At 45.5% G+C, this 19948-nt stretch overlaps 4 non-coding genes across 4 annotated transcripts; all 4 read left to right on the top strand.

Annotated features, from left to right (window-relative positions):
• Nucleotides 1-1400: 1400 nt before the first annotated feature.
• On the top strand, nucleotides 1401-1593 carry LOC119733544. The gene has a single exon (XR_005271899.1). It is a non-coding gene; the product is annotated as a U2 spliceosomal RNA (small nuclear RNA).
• Nucleotides 1594-7001: 5408 nt separating this feature from the next.
• On the top strand, nucleotides 7002-7194 carry LOC119733532. Its single transcript, XR_005271893.1, has one exon. It is a non-coding gene; the product is annotated as a U2 spliceosomal RNA (small nuclear RNA).
• Nucleotides 7195-12602: 5408 nt separating this feature from the next.
• Nucleotides 12603-12795, top strand: LOC119733520. The gene has a single exon (XR_005271886.1). It is a non-coding gene; the product is annotated as a U2 spliceosomal RNA (small nuclear RNA).
• Nucleotides 12796-18204: 5409 nt separating this feature from the next.
• On the top strand, nucleotides 18205-18397 carry LOC119733508. Its single transcript, XR_005271875.1, has one exon. It is a non-coding gene; the product is annotated as a U2 spliceosomal RNA (small nuclear RNA).
• The last annotated feature ends 1551 nt before the right edge of the window (nucleotides 18398-19948 follow it).

Genomic DNA, 19948 nt, shown 5'->3' with positions numbered 1-19948 from the left:
CTACCTTGCGGCAGTGATGGAGTACCTTACCGCGGAGATCTTGGAACTGGCCGGAAACGCTGCACGAGACAACAAGAAGACGAGAATTAATCCCCGCCATCTGCAGCTTGCTATACGCAACGACGAGGAGTTGAACAAGTTGATGAGCGGAGTTACCATCGCGCAGGGTGGTGTCCTTCCCAACATCCAGCAAGTTCTTCTGCCCAAGAAGACCGCCAAAGTGTCAAAGTAAAGAAAAGAACTTACTTTGCATCCACAAACCCAAAAGGCTCTTTTCAGAGCCACCACAACCTTCAAAAAAGAGATTTGTCGCTGCCTGTCTAACTCCACCTCTACCTTCACTCATAGCCGAAATCAATTTCTCTATTTTTTTTTATAAACAATAGAACACTGTTCCAGATAGAATTCCCACTGTGTCCTTTAACGTATGTGACCGGCCGGCCGGCTGAGTACATTAGCCATACATGTATGTATATGTATTGTCTTAAATGTTGCCTCATGTAGAATGTGAATGACTTATTCACCAAAGGTTACAAAAATGGACAAATAATGGTGCGTTGACATTTGATTCCCGTTTGTTTCTTTTCTTTCTTTCTCTCTTCAATTAACTCCCCGCGGGACCGCATTGATATTGATACATAAGTATTATAAGCGCAAATGCAAACGGTATGACGAATGTTTTCTTTTCTTTCGAATTTTCTTCTTATAACTTCATGACGAAATAAACAATAAATCAATGAAATAAAATAGTAATTATTACAAAAAGGGGAAATAAGTAAGTGAAAAAATAACAAAACAAAAAACAATAACCAAGCAATTAAAGGAAAGCGGCAGGCTGGGACTCGAACCCACGATCTATTACTTTCTACATGTGCTCTCTAACCACTCGGCCACGGAGCTTACTGACAAACTGAAGTATTTCCCCGCCCCTAATGTGGGACCCATTGGCAGGGCCTGAGAAATACCCAGATGGGAAACGCCGAGGCGCGATGACCGGGAGTGTTGAAGGGCGCCATCTATTGATATGCTTGTCCCGGTACATCGTACGTACGGCATTTAGTGCCGACGCTCTCGCTCACTGATGCATTGATCCCATTTTTTGTCTGGATTAATTTTTTCAACAAGATTTTTGGTGAAATATGATCGAGGTGTATGAAAATGCATGATAGAAATATTTTTAAGAATGTATATGTCTCTGTTAATCTGAGAAAGCCGGAGATTTCTTGCTCATCTCTCTCTCCCCGGGTTTCGTTGAGTTGCGGTGGACGCGCAGGAGTCTTCTTTTTGTTTTCACACCAGGAAACAAAAAAAGGCAAAAATAAATAATAAGAAGAACAATAGCAAACAGTATTTCAAGACGAATAATCCCTTTCCGCGCTATTGTTTTAATATTAATCGTTATCGCTTCTCGGCCTTTTGGCTAAGATCATGTGTAGTATCTGTTCTTTTCAGCTTAATATCTGAAACGCTGTTCATTGAACAGCCAGTATATTAAACTGATTTTTGGATTTGGGCCGTGGAATAGAGGCTTGCCTCGTCCCGGCCACGGGTTGGCCCGGTATAGCAGTACATCCGGGATTCGGCCCACTCCCTTCGGGGAACATCAATTAATACAAAAACAGGTTCTGACTACGGTGCCCCGTCGTTAAAGGTTCGTTTTCTTTTGACGTTTTGGTGACAGGGCTTTCACATTGAATTACGGTAAATATTAGTAAGTGTGTAAAGTCTTGTTAAATTATGATGTTGGCGTTTCCATTGATTTCCGTTCAAGGCGTAAATAAAAAAAAAAAAAAAAAAAAAAAAAAGGCTTGGCCACGACCCCTCTGTGTCTGGTTATAAATGTATTGTTTGAGTCTCGTTGCAATATGTTTCTAGGCATCTTCTTCCTTTTCTTATTTGTTATCCCTTTTCCCCCTTGTTTTGCTTCTGATTTGTTTGTTTCCCAGGATGAGTGCTCCTGCCACGATTGGTCGCCAGAGGGCGCCGTAACAGTTGATGGCTTCGCATGCTCATATCGCGTCCGCGCATGTCCTATAAGTTGCCTCGCCGGGGCTGGGATGGCCATTGAATCATCTACAACCGACTGAGGAGACACAAACATGTCTGGCCGTGGCAAAGGAGGAAAGGGACTAGGCAAAGGGGGTGCCAAGCGACACCGCAAGGTTCTCCGAGATAACATCCAGGGAATCACTAAACCAGCCATTCGTCGGCTGGCCCGCCGCGGAGGAGTCAAGCGTATCTCCGGGCTCATCTACGAAGAAACCCGCGGAGTCCTCAAGGTTTTCCTGGAGAACGTTATCCGCGATGCAGTCACCTACTGCGAGCACGCCAAGAGGAAGACTGTCACTGCAATGGACGTGGTGTATGCGCTGAAGAGACAGGGACGCACGCTGTACGGCTTCGGCGGCTAGACACCATATCCAAAAATCAAACCGAACGGCTCTTTTCAGAGCCACCACTATTTCAAAAAAGAGATTGAATCTTGATTTTACTCGATTTCACTTGTCCTTGTCATGTGTGTTCTTAGAGTTGCTTTTCCCCTCCCTATTTCCACTGTAAAACATGTCTGGTCTCCATTTTTTTGTCAAAGTCGATTAAGTAATAATTACTGGGTGCTCGTCTCAGGATATAGCGGGGAACGTATAGAGGGATCCGTGACATTTTGTTCGCGAATGGGTGTGTGTGATTATTGTCTTTATTACAAAACAAACATAAACAGCAGCCAATTTTGTTCGCGAATGGGTGTGTGTGATTATTGTCTTTACTACAAAACAAACATAAACAGCAGCCAGGGAAATCCGTATGTTTGTCACTTTTCTTTTAGGGGTGGGGGAGGGGGTGTTTATTGGGGTTCAATTAATCCCAAGTAGGGGGTGGGAGAAATATTGTAGTCTCAACGATCCCAAATGGATTCTGTTGCCGAGGGCTCATAATACTATAGGCTCGGAAAAGCAGCATTTTCGATTGAAATTTAACGTCTATACTTTTTCAACGTACGGAAATCGTGATCACTGAAGCGTCTCCGCTTGGCCCCCGAAGCACCCAATCGGAAGATAGCCCATTGTTAGGCTTCCAACCTAGGATGCTATGCGCCGGCCTTAAGAGGCGGGGTCCGTTCGCTCAATCTGCACTCAGTTGTGATCACCGTTCATCAAACCATACCCTTGACCATGGCGCGCACCAAGCAGACGGCAAGAAAGAGCACCGGGGGGAAAGCCCCCAGGAAGCAGTTGGCCACCAAGGCGGCCCGCAAGAGCGCACCGGCGACTGGCGGTGTCAAGAAACCCCATCGGTACCGACCGGGAACCGTCGCCCTCCGTGAGATTCGCCGCTACCAGAAGAGCACCGAACTGCTGATCCGAAAGCTGCCATTCCAGAGACTTGTGCGTGAAATTGCACAGGATTTCAAAACTGAACTGCGATTCCAGAGTTCTGCCGTCATGGCATTGCAAGAAGCGAGCGAAGCTTACCTCGTCGGCCTCTTCGAAGACACCAACCTGTGCGCCATTCACGCCAAGAGGGTCACCATCATGCCCAAGGACATCCAGTTGGCCCGCCGAATTCGGGGTGAACGAGCTTGAGCACGTTGTGTGCGCAAAAAGAAATAAAACTAACGGCTCTTTTCAGAGCCACTACTTCTTCAAAGAGAGATTAAGTCCAATCCCTGAGTTTTCCTTCAAATAAAGAATAAAGGGCCGTTGATTTTTTTCCGAATTATTATTGTTGATATTCTGTCCAAATACATTCCACTTTTTGGGTTCTATACGTATGCCTCATCCGAAACGTGTTCCAGGCAAAATTGAATTGTTATGGGCATGGTAATAATGATATATATTTCCTATCTGTTTTGACAATTACAGGTACTCGTTCTCTTATTTTCGTCGGTTTTGCGTTACATTGTATGATTCATTATAAATGGATGGTGCATAAGGGGGAAACAACATTTAAAGAAGTATTGGTGCACTACGACATATTAATTCGCCCTCCGCTGGAGATGACTTTATTATTTCCCAGAAATTCAGTAGACAATAATATTTAAGAAGGACACTTATACACGTGTCAGTCTGAGAAAAAGGCTAAAAATACCCTTGCCGGGGAGGGGGGGGGGGGTCGTGCCGTGCGTGCATTGTATAACTATGCACGCATACCGCTTTCTTCACGCATGGGTAAGCGGTCACTGGCGGGAAAGTGGACGATGCATGGGTGGTCAGAATCCAAGCTGTGCACAATAAAAGCCGGCCAAGACGTGCTGGTCTTTCATTCGATCTCACGATCCGATACATTCCAAGTCCTCCAATATGGCTCCCAAAGTTAGCGGAAAAGGTCAGAAGAAGGCCGGAAATACTAAGGGTCCGGTTAGCGCAAACAAAAAGAGGCACCGGCGTCGCAAGGAGAGCTACGGCATCTACATCTACAAAGTGATGAAACAGGTGCACCCCGACACCGGAATCTCGAGCAAGGCAATGAGCATCATGAACAGCTTTGTCAACGACGTGTTTGAGCGCATCGCCAGCGAATCTTCTCGCCTCGCTCTCTACAACAAGAAGTCCACCATCACAAGCCGTGAAGTGCAGACAGCAGTACGCCTACTTCTTCCCGGGGAGCTTGCTAAGCATGCAGTCAGCGAAGGCACCAAGGCCGTCACCAAGTACACGACTTCAAAATAGAAATTTTGAAGGCTTCAAAACCAAACGGCTCTTTTCAGAGCCAACACAGTTTCCAAAAAGAGATTTGCCAGTCAGCTCAGTTCGCCCGATCAGCCCATTTCTTAGGTTTTACAACTAACCTTTTTTTAATTCTGTTGTGTCCCTTTCACTCTCTCTCTTTTTTTTTTTAATATTCTTTTACCCTTCGTGAGGCGAGGGGAGGTAATGCGATTAAAGTTAATCCCTGAGTCTTGTCGTCGTCGTAAACACATAATTTAATTTATGCCACAGCCTTTGTCAATTGGTCATTTCTTTCAATCTCCGGACGAGTGCTTGCATTTTGTTGAGTGGGTTACTATTAAAAAATAAATTAGGATTTCGTCTGTGGGATGTTACAAATATCTAGCAAGAAACCGAGGCCAGTTTTAACCGCCGCGTGAGAGCAACGAATCACTGCCATTGTGCGGAGGCTGGTCGAAAGATCATGGGACTTCTTCGGCGGAATAACAATAAAACGTCTTAAAATGGAGGTAAGAATGTTGCATGTTTCTGTGTTTTATCTAGTGATTCCATTACTTTGAACGACGATGACACAGTTGTAATTTTTTGTTCCCTCGTCCCCCGCGTCCAAAATGGATGCGGTGCACCCAACCGTGCGACGGGCACGCCCGTGTCGCGTGATTGGCTACTTGGCACGCTTCAGCCAATCCACCAGAACGCTATAACTAGTGTCGTGTTTTCCAAGTGGGTTCATTCACACACCACCTTTACTGCAGAGTACATTCATCTTCTGTCACTATACTGTCAAGATGACTGGGCGAGGAAAGAGCGGCAAAGCAAGAAGCAAGGCCAAGAGCAGGTCCTCCAGGGCGGGACTCCAGTTCCCCGTGGGTCGTGTTCACAGATTTCTGCGTAAGGGCAACTACGCCCAGCGTGTCGGTGCCGGTGCACCGGTCTACCTTGCGGCAGTGATGGAGTACCTTACCGCGGAGATCTTGGAACTGGCCGGAAACGCTGCACGAGACAACAAGAAGACGAGAATTAATCCCCGCCATCTGCAGCTTGCTATACGCAACGACGAGGAGTTGAACAAGTTGATGAGCGGAGTTACCATCGCGCAGGGTGGTGTCCTTCCCAACATCCAGCAAGTTCTTCTGCCCAAGAAGACCGCCAAAGTGTCAAAGTAAAGAAAAGAACTTACTTTGCATCCACAAACCCAAAAGGCTCTTTTCAGAGCCACCACAACCTTCAAAAAAGAGATTTGTCGCTGCCTGTCTAACTCCACCTCTACCTTCACTCATAGCCGAAATCAATTTCTCTATTTTTTTTTATAAACAATAGAACACTGTTCCAGATAGAATTCCCACTGTGTCCTTTAACGTATGTGACCGGCCGGCCGGCTGAGTACATTAGCCATACATGTATGTATATGTATTGTCTTAAATGTTGCCTCATGTAGAATGTGAATGACTTATTCACCAAAGGTTACAAAAATGGACAAATAATGGTGCGTTGACATTTGATTCCCGTTTGTTTCTTTTCTTTCTTTCTCTCTTCAATTAACTCCCCGCGGGACCGCATTGATATTGATACATAAGTATTATAAGCGCAAATGCAAACGGTATGACGAATGTTTTCTTTTCTTTCGAATTTTCTTCTTATAACTTCATGACGAAATAAACAATAAATCAATGAAATAAAATAGTAATTATTACAAAAAGGGGAAATAAGTAAGTGAAAAAATAACAAAACAAAAAACAATAACCAAGCAATTAAAGGAAAGCGGCAGGCTGGGACTCGAACCCACGATCTATTACTTTCTACATGTGCTCTCTAACCACTCGGCCACGGAGCTTACTGACAAACTGAAGTATTTCCCCGCCCCTAATGTGGGACCCATTGGCAGGGCCTGAGAAATACCCAGATGGGAAACGCCGAGGCGCGATGACCGGGAGTGTTGAAGGGCGCCATCTATTGATATGCTTGTCCCGGTACATCGTACGTACGGCATTTAGTGCCGACGCTCTCGCTCACTGATGCATTGATCCCATTTTTTGTCTGGATTAATTTTTTCAACAAGATTTTTGGTGAAATATGATCGAGGTGTATGAAAATGCATGATAGAAATATTTTTAAGAATGTATATGTCTCTGTTAATCTGAGAAAGCCGGAGATTTCTTGCTCATCTCTCTCTCCCCGGGTTTCGTTGAGTTGCGGTGGACGCGCAGGAGTCTTCTTTTTGTTTTCACACCAGGAAACAAAAAAAGGCAAAAATAAATAATAAGAAGAACAATAGCAAACAGTATTTCAAGACGAATAATCCCTTTCCGCGCTATTGTTTTAATATTAATCGTTATCGCTTCTCGGCCTTTTGGCTAAGATCATGTGTAGTATCTGTTCTTTTCAGCTTAATATCTGAAACGCTGTTCATTGAACAGCCAGTATATTAAACTGATTTTTGGATTTGGGCCGTGGAATAGAGGCTTGCCTCGTCCCGGCCACGGGTTGGCCCGGTATAGCAGTACATCCGGGATTCGGCCCACTCCCTTCGGGGAACATCAATTAATACAAAAACAGGTTCTGACTACGGTGCCCCGTCGTTAAAGGTTCGTTTTCTTTTGACGTTTTGGTGACAGGGCTTTCACATTGAATTACGGTAAATATTAGTAAGTGTGTAAAGTCTTGTTAAATTATGATGTTGGCGTTTCCATTGATTTCCGTTCAAGGCGTAAATAAAAAAAAAAAAAAAAAAAAAAAAAAGGCTTGGCCACGACCCCTCTGTGTCTGGTTATAAATGTATTGTTTGAGTCTCGTTGCAATATGTTTCTAGGCATCTTCTTCCTTTTCTTATTTGTTATCCCTTTTCCCCCTTGTTTTGCTTCTGATTTGTTTGTTTCCCAGGATGAGTGCTCCTGCCACGATTGGTCGCCAGAGGGCGCCGTAACAGTTGATGGCTTCGCATGCTCATATCGCGTCCGCGCATGTCCTATAAGTTGCCTCGCCGGGGCTGGGATGGCCATTGAATCATCTACAACCGACTGAGGAGACACAAACATGTCTGGCCGTGGCAAAGGAGGAAAGGGACTAGGCAAAGGGGGTGCCAAGCGACACCGCAAGGTTCTCCGAGATAACATCCAGGGAATCACTAAACCAGCCATTCGTCGGCTGGCCCGCCGCGGAGGAGTCAAGCGTATCTCCGGGCTCATCTACGAAGAAACCCGCGGAGTCCTCAAGGTTTTCCTGGAGAACGTTATCCGCGATGCAGTCACCTACTGCGAGCACGCCAAGAGGAAGACTGTCACTGCAATGGACGTGGTGTATGCGCTGAAGAGACAGGGACGCACGCTGTACGGCTTCGGCGGCTAGACACCATATCCAAAAATCAAACCGAACGGCTCTTTTCAGAGCCACCACTATTTCAAAAAAGAGATTGAATCTTGATTTTACTCGATTTCACTTGTCCTTGTCATGTGTGTTCTTAGAGTTGCTTTTCCCCTCCCTATTTCCACTGTAAAACATGTCTGGTCTCCATTTTTTTGTCAAAGTCGATTAAGTAATAATTACTGGGTGCTCGTCTCAGGATATAGCGGGGAACGTATAGAGGGATCCGTGACATTTTGTTCGCGAATGGGTGTGTGTGATTATTGTCTTTATTACAAAACAAACATAAACAGCAGCCAATTTTGTTCGCGAATGGGTGTGTGTGATTATTGTCTTTACTACAAAACAAACATAAACAGCAGCCAGGGAAATCCGTATGTTTGTCACTTTTCTTTTAGGGGTGGGGGAGGGGGTGTTTATTGGGGTTCAATTAATCCCAAGTAGGGGGTGGGAGAAATATTGTAGTCTCAACGATCCCAAATGGATTCTGTTGCCGAGGGCTCATAATACTATAGGCTCGGAAAAGCAGCATTTTCGATTGAAATTTAACGTCTATACTTTTTCAACGTACGGAAATCGTGATCACTGAAGCGTCTCCGCTTGGCCCCCGAAGCACCCAATCGGAAGATAGCCCATTGTTAGGCTTCCAACCTAGGATGCTATGCGCCGGCCTTAAGAGGCGGGGTCCGTTCGCTCAATCTGCACTCAGTTGTGATCACCGTTCATCAAACCATACCCTTGACCATGGCGCGCACCAAGCAGACGGCAAGAAAGAGCACCGGGGGGAAAGCCCCCAGGAAGCAGTTGGCCACCAAGGCGGCCCGCAAGAGCGCACCGGCGACTGGCGGTGTCAAGAAACCCCATCGGTACCGACCGGGAACCGTCGCCCTCCGTGAGATTCGCCGCTACCAGAAGAGCACCGAACTGCTGATCCGAAAGCTGCCATTCCAGAGACTTGTGCGTGAAATTGCACAGGATTTCAAAACTGAACTGCGATTCCAGAGTTCTGCCGTCATGGCATTGCAAGAAGCGAGCGAAGCTTACCTCGTCGGCCTCTTCGAAGACACCAACCTGTGCGCCATTCACGCCAAGAGGGTCACCATCATGCCCAAGGACATCCAGTTGGCCCGCCGAATTCGGGGTGAACGAGCTTGAGCACGTTGTGTGCGCAAAAAGAAATAAAACTAACGGCTCTTTTCAGAGCCACTACTTCTTCAAAGAGAGATTAAGTCCAATCCCTGAGTTTTCCTTCAAATAAAGAATAAAGGGCCGTTGATTTTTTTCCGAATTATTATTGTTGATATTCTGTCCAAATACATTCCACTTTTTGGGTTCTATACGTATGCCTCATCCGAAACGTGTTCCAGGCAAAATTGAATTGTTATGGGCATGGTAATAATGATATATATTTCCTATCTGTTTTGACAATTACAGGTACTCGTTCTCTTATTTTCGTCGGTTTTGCGTTACATTGTATGATTCATTATAAATGGATGGTGCATAAGGGGGAAACAACATTTAAAGAAGTATTGGTGCACTACGACATATTAATTCGCCCTCCGCTGGAGATGACTTTATTATTTCCCAGAAATTCAGTAGACAATAATATTTAAGAAGGACACTTATACACGTGTCAGTCTGAGAAAAAGGCTAAAAATACCCTTGCCGGGGAGGGGGGGGGGGGTCGTGCCGTGCGTGCATTGTATAACTATGCACGCATACCGCTTTCTTCACGCATGGGTAAGCGGTCACTGGCGGGAAAGTGGACGATGCATGGGTGGTCAGAATCCAAGCTGTGCACAATAAAAGCCGGCCAAGACGTGCTGGTCTTTCATTCGATCTCACGATCCGATACATTCCAAGTCCTCCAATATGGCTCCCAAAGTTAGCGGAAAAGGTCAGAAGAAGGCCGGAAATACTAAGGGTCCGGTTAGCGCAAACAAAAAGAGGCACCGGCGTCGCAAGGAGAGCTACGGCATCTACATCTACAAAGTGATGAAACAGGTGCACCCCGACACCGGAATCTCGAGCAAGGCAATGAGCATCATGAACAGCTTTGTCAACGACGTGTTTGAGCGCATCGCCAGCGAATCTTCTCGCCTCGCTCTCTACAACAAGAAGTCCACCATCACAAGCCGTGAAGTGCAGACAGCAGTACGCCTACTTCTTCCCGGGGAGCTTGCTAAGCATGCAGTCAGCGAAGGCACCAAGGCCGTCACCAAGTACACGACTTCAAAATAGAAATTTTGAAGGCTTCAAAACCAAACGGCTCTTTTCAGAGCCAACACAGTTTCCAAAAAGAGATTTGCCAGTCAGCTCAGTTCGCCCGATCAGCCCATTTCTTAGGTTTTACAACTAACCTTTTTTTAATTCTGTTGTGTCCCTTTCACTCTCTCTCTTTTTTTTTTTAATATTCTTTTACCCTTCGTGAGGCGAGGGGAGGTAATGCGATTAAAGTTAATCCCTGAGTCTTGTCGTCGTCGTAAACACATAATTTAATTTATGCCACAGCCTTTGTCAATTGGTCATTTCTTTCAATCTCCGGACGAGTGCTTGCATTTTGTTGAGTGGGTTACTATTAAAAAATAAATTAGGATTTCGTCTGTGGGATGTTACAAATATCTAGCAAGAAACCGAGGCCAGTTTTAACCGCCGCGTGAGAGCAACGAATCACTGCCATTGTGCGGAGGCTGGTCGAAAGATCATGGGACTTCTTCGGCGGAATAACAATAAAACGTCTTAAAATGGAGGTAAGAATGTTGCATGTTTCTGTGTTTTATCTAGTGATTCCATTACTTTGAACGACGATGACACAGTTGTAATTTTTTGTTCCCTCGTCCCCCGCGTCCAAAATGGATGCGGTGCACCCAACCGTGCGACGGGCACGCCCGTGTCGCGTGATTGGCTACTTGGCACGCTTCAGCCAATCCACCAGAACGCTATAACTAGTGTCGTGTTTTCCAAGTGGGTTCATTCACACACCACCTTTACTGCAGAGTACATTCATCTTCTGTCACTATACTGTCAAGATGACTGGGCGAGGAAAGAGCGGCAAAGCAAGAAGCAAGGCCAAGAGCAGGTCCTCCAGGGCGGGACTCCAGTTCCCCGTGGGTCGTGTTCACAGATTTCTGCGTAAGGGCAACTACGCCCAGCGTGTCGGTGCCGGTGCACCGGTCTACCTTGCGGCAGTGATGGAGTACCTTACCGCGGAGATCTTGGAACTGGCCGGAAACGCTGCACGAGACAACAAGAAGACGAGAATTAATCCCCGCCATCTGCAGCTTGCTATACGCAACGACGAGGAGTTGAACAAGTTGATGAGCGGAGTTACCATCGCGCAGGGTGGTGTCCTTCCCAACATCCAGCAAGTTCTTCTGCCCAAGAAGACCGCCAAAGTGTCAAAGTAAAGAAAAGAACTTACTTTGCATCCACAAACCCAAAAGGCTCTTTTCAGAGCCACCACAACCTTCAAAAAAGAGATTTGTCGCTGCCTGTCTAACTCCACCTCTACCTTCACTCATAGCCGAAATCAATTTCTCTATTTTTTTTTATAAACAATAGAACACTGTTCCAGATAGAATTCCCACTGTGTCCTTTAACGTATGTGACCGGCCGGCCGGCTGAGTACATTAGCCATACATGTATGTATATGTATTGTCTTAAATGTTGCCTCATGTAGAATGTGAATGACTTATTCACCAAAGGTTACAAAAATGGACAAATAATGGTGCGTTGACATTTGATTCCCGTTTGTTTCTTTTCTTTCTTTCTCTCTTCAATTAACTCCCCGCGGGACCGCATTGATATTGATACATAAGTATTATAAGCGCAAATGCAAACGGTATGACGAATGTTTTCTTTTCTTTCGAATTTTCTTCTTATAACTTCATGACGAAATAAACAATAAATCAATGAAATAAAATAGTAATTATTACAAAAAGGGGAAATAAGTAAGTGAAAAAATAACAAAACAAAAAACAATAACCAAGCAATTAAAGGAAAGCGGCAGGCTGGGACTCGAACCCACGATCTATTACTTTCTACATGTGCTCTCTAACCACTCGGCCACGGAGCTTACTGACAAACTGAAGTATTTCCCCGCCCCTAATGTGGGACCCATTGGCAGGGCCTGAGAAATACCCAGATGGGAAACGCCGAGGCGCGATGACCGGGAGTGTTGAAGGGCGCCATCTATTGATATGCTTGTCCCGGTACATCGTACGTACGGCATTTAGTGCCGACGCTCTCGCTCACTGATGCATTGATCCCATTTTTTGTCTGGATTAATTTTTTCAACAAGATTTTTGGTGAAATATGATCGAGGTGTATGAAAATGCATGATAGAAATATTTTTAAGAATGTATATGTCTCTGTTAATCTGAGAAAGCCGGAGATTTCTTGCTCATCTCTCTCTCCCCGGGTTTCGTTGAGTTGCGGTGGACGCGCAGGAGTCTTCTTTTTGTTTTCACACCAGGAAACAAAAAAAGGCAAAAATAAATAATAAGAAGAACAATAGCAAACAGTATTTCAAGACGAATAATCCCTTTCCGCGCTATTGTTTTAATATTAATCGTTATCGCTTCTCGGCCTTTTGGCTAAGATCATGTGTAGTATCTGTTCTTTTCAGCTTAATATCTGAAACGCTGTTCATTGAACAGCCAGTATATTAAACTGATTTTTGGATTTGGGCCGTGGAATAGAGGCTTGCCTCGTCCCGGCCACGGGTTGGCCCGGTATAGCAGTACATCCGGGATTCGGCCCACTCCCTTCGGGGAACATCAATTAATACAAAAACAGGTTCTGACTACGGTGCCCCGTCGTTAAAGGTTCGTTTTCTTTTGACGTTTTGGTGACAGGGCTTTCACATTGAATTACGGTAAATATTAGTAAGTGTGTAAAGTCTTGTTAAATTATGATGTTGGCGTTTCCATTGATTTCCGTTCAAGGCGTAAATAAAAAAAAAAAAAAAAAAAAAAAAAAAGGCTTGGCCACGACCCCTCTGTGTCTGGTTATAAATGTATTGTTTGAGTCTCGTTGCAATATGTTTCTAGGCATCTTCTTCCTTTTCTTATTTGTTATCCCTTTTCCCCCTTGTTTTGCTTCTGATTTGTTTGTTTCCCAGGATGAGTGCTCCTGCCACGATTGGTCGCCAGAGGGCGCCGTAACAGTTGATGGCTTCGCATGCTCATATCGCGTCCGCGCATGTCCTATAAGTTGCCTCGCCGGGGCTGGGATGGCCATTGAATCATCTACAACCGACTGAGGAGACACAAACATGTCTGGCCGTGGCAAAGGAGGAAAGGGACTAGGCAAAGGGGGTGCCAAGCGACACCGCAAGGTTCTCCGAGATAACATCCAGGGAATCACTAAACCAGCCATTCGTCGGCTGGCCCGCCGCGGAGGAGTCAAGCGTATCTCCGGGCTCATCTACGAAGAAACCCGCGGAGTCCTCAAGGTTTTCCTGGAGAACGTTATCCGCGATGCAGTCACCTACTGCGAGCACGCCAAGAGGAAGACTGTCACTGCAATGGACGTGGTGTATGCGCTGAAGAGACAGGGACGCACGCTGTACGGCTTCGGCGGCTAGACACCATATCCAAAAATCAAACCGAACGGCTCTTTTCAGAGCCACCACTATTTCAAAAAAGAGATTGAATCTTGATTTTACTCGATTTCACTTGTCCTTGTCATGTGTGTTCTTAGAGTTGCTTTTCCCCTCCCTATTTCCACTGTAAAACATGTCTGGTCTCCATTTTTTTGTCAAAGTCGATTAAGTAATAATTACTGGGTGCTCGTCTCAGGATATAGCGGGGAACGTATAGAGGGATCCGTGACATTTTGTTCGCGAATGGGTGTGTGTGATTATTGTCTTTATTACAAAACAAACATAAACAGCAGCCAATTTTGTTCGCGAATGGGTGTGTGTGATTATTGTCTTTACTACAAAACAAACATAAACAGCAGCCAGGGAAATCCGTATGTTTGTCACTTTTCTTTTAGGGGTGGGGGAGGGGGTGTTTATTGGGGTTCAATTAATCCCAAGTAGGGGGTGGGAGAAATATTGTAGTCTCAACGATCCCAAATGGATTCTGTTGCCGAGGGCTCATAATACTATAGGCTCGGAAAAGCAGCATTTTCGATTGAAATTTAACGTCTATACTTTTTCAACGTACGGAAATCGTGATCACTGAAGCGTCTCCGCTTGGCCCCCGAAGCACCCAATCGGAAGATAGCCCATTGTTAGGCTTCCAACCTAGGATGCTATGCGCCGGCCTTAAGAGGCGGGGTCCGTTCGCTCAATCTGCACTCAGTTGTGATCACCGTTCATCAAACCATACCCTTGACCATGGCGCGCACCAAGCAGACGGCAAGAAAGAGCACCGGGGGGAAAGCCCCCAGGAAGCAGTTGGCCACCAAGGCGGCCCGCAAGAGCGCACCGGCGACTGGCGGTGTCAAGAAACCCCATCGGTACCGACCGGGAACCGTCGCCCTCCGTGAGATTCGCCGCTACCAGAAGAGCACCGAACTGCTGATCCGAAAGCTGCCATTCCAGAGACTTGTGCGTGAAATTGCACAGGATTTCAAAACTGAACTGCGATTCCAGAGTTCTGCCGTCATGGCATTGCAAGAAGCGAGCGAAGCTTACCTCGTCGGCCTCTTCGAAGACACCAACCTGTGCGCCATTCACGCCAAGAGGGTCACCATCATGCCCAAGGACATCCAGTTGGCCCGCCGAATTCGGGGTGAACGAGCTTGAGCACGTTGTGTGCGCAAAAAGAAATAAAACTAACGGCTCTTTTCAGAGCCACTACTTCTTCAAAGAGAGATTAAGTCCAATCCCTGAGTTTTCCTTCAAATAAAGAATAAAGGGCCGTTGATTTTTTTCCGAATTATTATTGTTGATATTCTGTCCAAATACATTCCACTTTTTGGGTTCTATACGTATGCCTCATCCGAAACGTGTTCCAGGCAAAATTGAATTGTTATGGGCATGGTAATAATGATATATATTTCCTATCTGTTTTGACAATTACAGGTACTCGTTCTCTTATTTTCGTCGGTTTTGCGTTACATTGTATGATTCATTATAAATGGATGGTGCATAAGGGGGAAACAACATTTAAAGAAGTATTGGTGCACTACGACATATTAATTCGCCCTCCGCTGGAGATGACTTTATTATTTCCCAGAAATTCAGTAGACAATAATATTTAAGAAGGACACTTATACACGTGTCAGTCTGAGAAAAAGGCTAAAAATACCCTTGCCGGGGAGGGGGGGGGGGGTCGTGCCGTGCGTGCATTGTATAACTATGCACGCATACCGCTTTCTTCACGCATGGGTAAGCGGTCACTGGCGGGAAAGTGGACGATGCATGGGTGGTCAGAATCCAAGCTGTGCACAATAAAAGCCGGCCAAGACGTGCTGGTCTTTCATTCGATCTCACGATCCGATACATTCCAAGTCCTCCAATATGGCTCCCAAAGTTAGCGGAAAAGGTCAGAAGAAGGCCGGAAATACTAAGGGTCCGGTTAGCGCAAACAAAAAGAGGCACCGGCGTCGCAAGGAGAGCTACGGCATCTACATCTACAAAGTGATGAAACAGGTGCACCCCGACACCGGAATCTCGAGCAAGGCAATGAGCATCATGAACAGCTTTGTCAACGACGTGTTTGAGCGCATCGCCAGCGAATCTTCTCGCCTCGCTCTCTACAACAAGAAGTCCACCATCACAAGCCGTGAAGTGCAGACAGCAGTACGCCTACTTCTTCCCGGGGAGCTTGCTAAGCATGCAGTCAGCGAAGGCACCAAGGCCGTCACCAAGTACACGACTTCAAAATAGAAATTTTGAAGGCTTCAAAACCAAACGGCTCTTTTCAGAGCCAACACAGTTTCCAAAAAGAGATTTGCCAGTCAGCTCAGTTCGCCCGATCAGCCCATTTCTTAGGTTTTACAACTAACCTTTTTTTAATTCTGTTGTGTCCCTTTCACTCTCTCTCTTTTTTTTTTTAATATTCTTTTACCCTTCGTGAGGCGAGGGGAGGTAATGCGATTAAAGTTAATCCCTGAGTCTTGTCGTCGTCGTAAACACATAATTTAATTTATGCCACAGCCTTTGTCAATTGGTCATTTCTTTCAATCTCCGGACGAGTGCTTGCATTTTGTTGAGTGGGTTACTATTAAAAAATAAATTAGGATTTCGTCTGTGGGATGTTACAAATATCTAGCAAGAAACCGAGGCCAGTTTTAACCGCCGCGTGAGAGCAACGAATCACTGCCATTGTGCGGAGGCTGGTCGAAAGATCATGGGACTTCTTCGGCGGAATAACAATAAAACGTCTTAAAATGGAGGTAAGAATGTTGCATGTTTCTGTGTTTTATCTAGTGATTCCATTACTTTGAACGACGATGACACAGTTGTAATTTTTTGTTCCCTCGTCCCCCGCGTCCAAAATGGATGCGGTGCACCCAACCGTGCGACGGGCACGCCCGTGTCGCGTGATTGGCTACTTGGCACGCTTCAGCCAATCCACCAGAACGCTATAACTAGTGTCGTGTTTTCCAAGTGGGTTCATTCACACACCACCTTTACTGCAGAGTACATTCATCTTCTGTCACTATACTGTCAAGATGACTGGGCGAGGAAAGAGCGGCAAAGCAAGAAGCAAGGCCAAGAGCAGGTCCTCCAGGGCGGGACTCCAGTTCCCCGTGGGTCGTGTTCACAGATTTCTGCGTAAGGGCAACTACGCCCAGCGTGTCGGTGCCGGTGCACCGGTCTACCTTGCGGCAGTGATGGAGTACCTTACCGCGGAGATCTTGGAACTGGCCGGAAACGCTGCACGAGACAACAAGAAGACGAGAATTAATCCCCGCCATCTGCAGCTTGCTATACGCAACGACGAGGAGTTGAACAAGTTGATGAGCGGAGTTACCATCGCGCAGGGTGGTGTCCTTCCCAACATCCAGCAAGTTCTTCTGCCCAAGAAGACCGCCAAAGTGTCAAAGTAAAGAAAAGAACTTACTTTGCATCCACAAACCCAAAAGGCTCTTTTCAGAGCCACCACAACCTTCAAAAAAGAGATTTGTCGCTGCCTGTCTAACTCCACCTCTACCTTCACTCATAGCCGAAATCAATTTCTCTATTTTTTTTTATAAACAATAGAACACTGTTCCAGATAGAATTCCCACTGTGTCCTTTAACGTATGTGACCGGCCGGCCGGCTGAGTACATTAGCCATACATGTATGTATATGTATTGTCTTAAATGTTGCCTCATGTAGAATGTGAATGACTTATTCACCAAAGGTTACAAAAATGGACAAATAATGGTGCGTTGACATTTGATTCCCGTTTGTTTCTTTTCTTTCTTTCTCTCTTCAATTAACTCCCCGCGGGACCGCATTGATATTGATACATAAGTATTATAAGCGCAAATGCAAACGGTATGACGAATGTTTTCTTTTCTTTCGAATTTTCTTCTTATAACTTCATGACGAAATAAACAATAAATCAATGAAATAAAATAGTAATTATTACAAAAAGGGGAAATAAGTAAGTGAAAAAATAACAAAACAAAAAACAATAACCAAGCAATTAAAGGAAAGCGGCAGGCTGGGACTCGAACCCACGATCTATTACTTTCTACATGTGCTCTCTAACCACTCGGCCACGGAGCTTACTGACAAACTGAAGTATTTCCCCGCCCCTAATGTGGGACCCATTGGCAGGGCCTGAGAAATACCCAGATGGGAAACGCCGAGGCGCGATGACCGGGAGTGTTGAAGGGCGCCATCTATTGATATGCTTGTCCCGGTACATCGTACGTACGGCATTTAGTGCCGACGCTCTCGCTCACTGATGCATTGATCCCATTTTTTGTCTGGATTAATTTTTTCAACAAGATTTTTGGTGAAATATGATCGAGGTGTATGAAAATGCATGATAGAAATATTTTTAAGAATGTATATGTCTCTGTTAATCTGAGAAAGCCGGAGATTTCTTGCTCATCTCTCTCTCCCCGGGTTTCGTTGAGTTGCGGTGGACGCGCAGGAGTCTTCTTTTTGTTTTCACACCAGGAAACAAAAAAAGGCAAAAATAAATAATAAGAAGAACAATAGCAAACAGTATTTCAAGACGAATAATCCCTTTCCGCGCTATTGTTTTAATATTAATCGTTATCGCTTCTCGGCCTTTTGGCTAAGATCATGTGTAGTATCTGTTCTTTTCAGCTTAATATCTGAAACGCTGTTCATTGAACAGCCAGTATATTAAACTGATTTTTGGATTTGGGCCGTGGAATAGAGGCTTGCCTCGTCCCGGCCACGGGTTGGCCCGGTATAGCAGTACATCCGGGATTCGGCCCACTCCCTTCGGGGAACATCAATTAATACAAAAACAGGTTCTGACTACGGTGCCCCGTCGTTAAAGGTTCGTTTTCTTTTGACGTTTTGGTGACAGGGCTTTCACATTGAATTACGGTAAATATTAGTAAGTGTGTAAAGTCTTGTTAAATTATGATGTTGGCGTTTCCATTGATTTCCGTTCAAGGCGTAAATAAAAAAAAAAAAAAAAAAAAAAAAAAAGGCTTGGCCACGACCCCTCTGTGTCTGGTTATAAATGTATTGTTTGAGTCTCGTTGCAATATGTTTCTAGGCATCTTCTTCCTTTTCTTATTTGTTATCCCTTTTCCCCCTTGTTTTGCTTCTGATTTGTTTGTTTCCCAGGATGAGTGCTCCTGCCACGATTGGTCGCCAGAGGGCGCCGTAACAGTTGATGGCTTCGCATGCTCATATCGCGTCCGCGCATGTCCTATAAGTTGCCTCGCCGGGGCTGGGATGGCCATTGAATCATCTACAACCGACTGAGGAGACACAAACATGTCTGGCCGTGGCAAAGGAGGAAAGGGACTAGGCAAAGGGGGTGCCAAGCGACACCGCAAGGTTCTCCGAGATAACATCCAGGGAATCACTAAACCAGCCATTCGTCGGCTGGCCCGCCGCGGAGGAGTCAAGCGTATCTCCGGGCTCATCTACGAAGAAACCCGCGGAGTCCTCAAGGTTTTCCTGGAGAACGTTATCCGCGATGCAGTCACCTACTGCGAGCACGCCAAGAGGAAGACTGTCACTGCAATGGACGTGGTGTATGCGCTGAAGAGACAGGGACGCACGCTGTACGGCTTCGGCGGCTAGACACCATATCCAAAAATCAAACCGAACGGCTCTTTTCAGAGCCACCACTATTTCAAAAAAGAGATTGAATCTTGATTTTACTCGATTTCACTTGTCCTTGTCATGTGTGTTCTTAGAGTTGCTTTTCCCCTCCCTATTTCCACTGTAAAACATGTCTGGTCTCCATTTTTTTGTCAAAGTCGATTAAGTAATAATTACTGGGTGCTCGTCTCAGGATATAGCGGGGAACGTATAGAGGGATCCGTGACATTTTGTTCGCGAATGGGTGTGTGTGATTATTGTCTTTATTACAAAACAAACATAAACAGCAGCCAATTTTGTTCGCGAATGGGTGTGTGTGATTATTGTCTTTACTACAAAACAAACATAAACAGCAGCCAGGGAAATCCGTATGTTTGTCACTTTTCTTTTAGGGGTGGGGGAGGGGGTGTTTATTGGGGTTCAATTAATCCCAAGTAGGGGGTGGGAGAAATATTGTAGTCTCAACGATCCCAAATGGATTCTGTTGCCGAGGGCTCATAATACTATAGGCTCGGAAAAGCAGCATTTTCGATTGAAATTTAACGTCTATACTTTTTCAACGTACGGAAATCGTGATCACTGAAGCGTCTCCGCTTGGCCCCCGAAGCACCCAATCGGAAGATAGCCCATTGTTAGGCTTCCAACCTAGGATGCTATGCGCCGGCCTTAAGAGGCGGGGTCCGTTCGCTCAATCTGCACTCAGTTGTGATC

Source organism: Patiria miniata, unplaced genomic scaffold (assembly GCF_015706575.1).
Source record: "Patiria miniata isolate m_02_andy unplaced genomic scaffold, ASM1570657v1 HiC_scaffold_25, whole genome shotgun sequence".
NCBI lineage: Eukaryota > Metazoa > Echinodermata > Asteroidea > Valvatida > Asterinidae > Patiria > Patiria miniata.
Note: the sequence above shows the minus strand (reverse complement) of the source record. Positions and strands in the feature narration are given on the sequence as shown.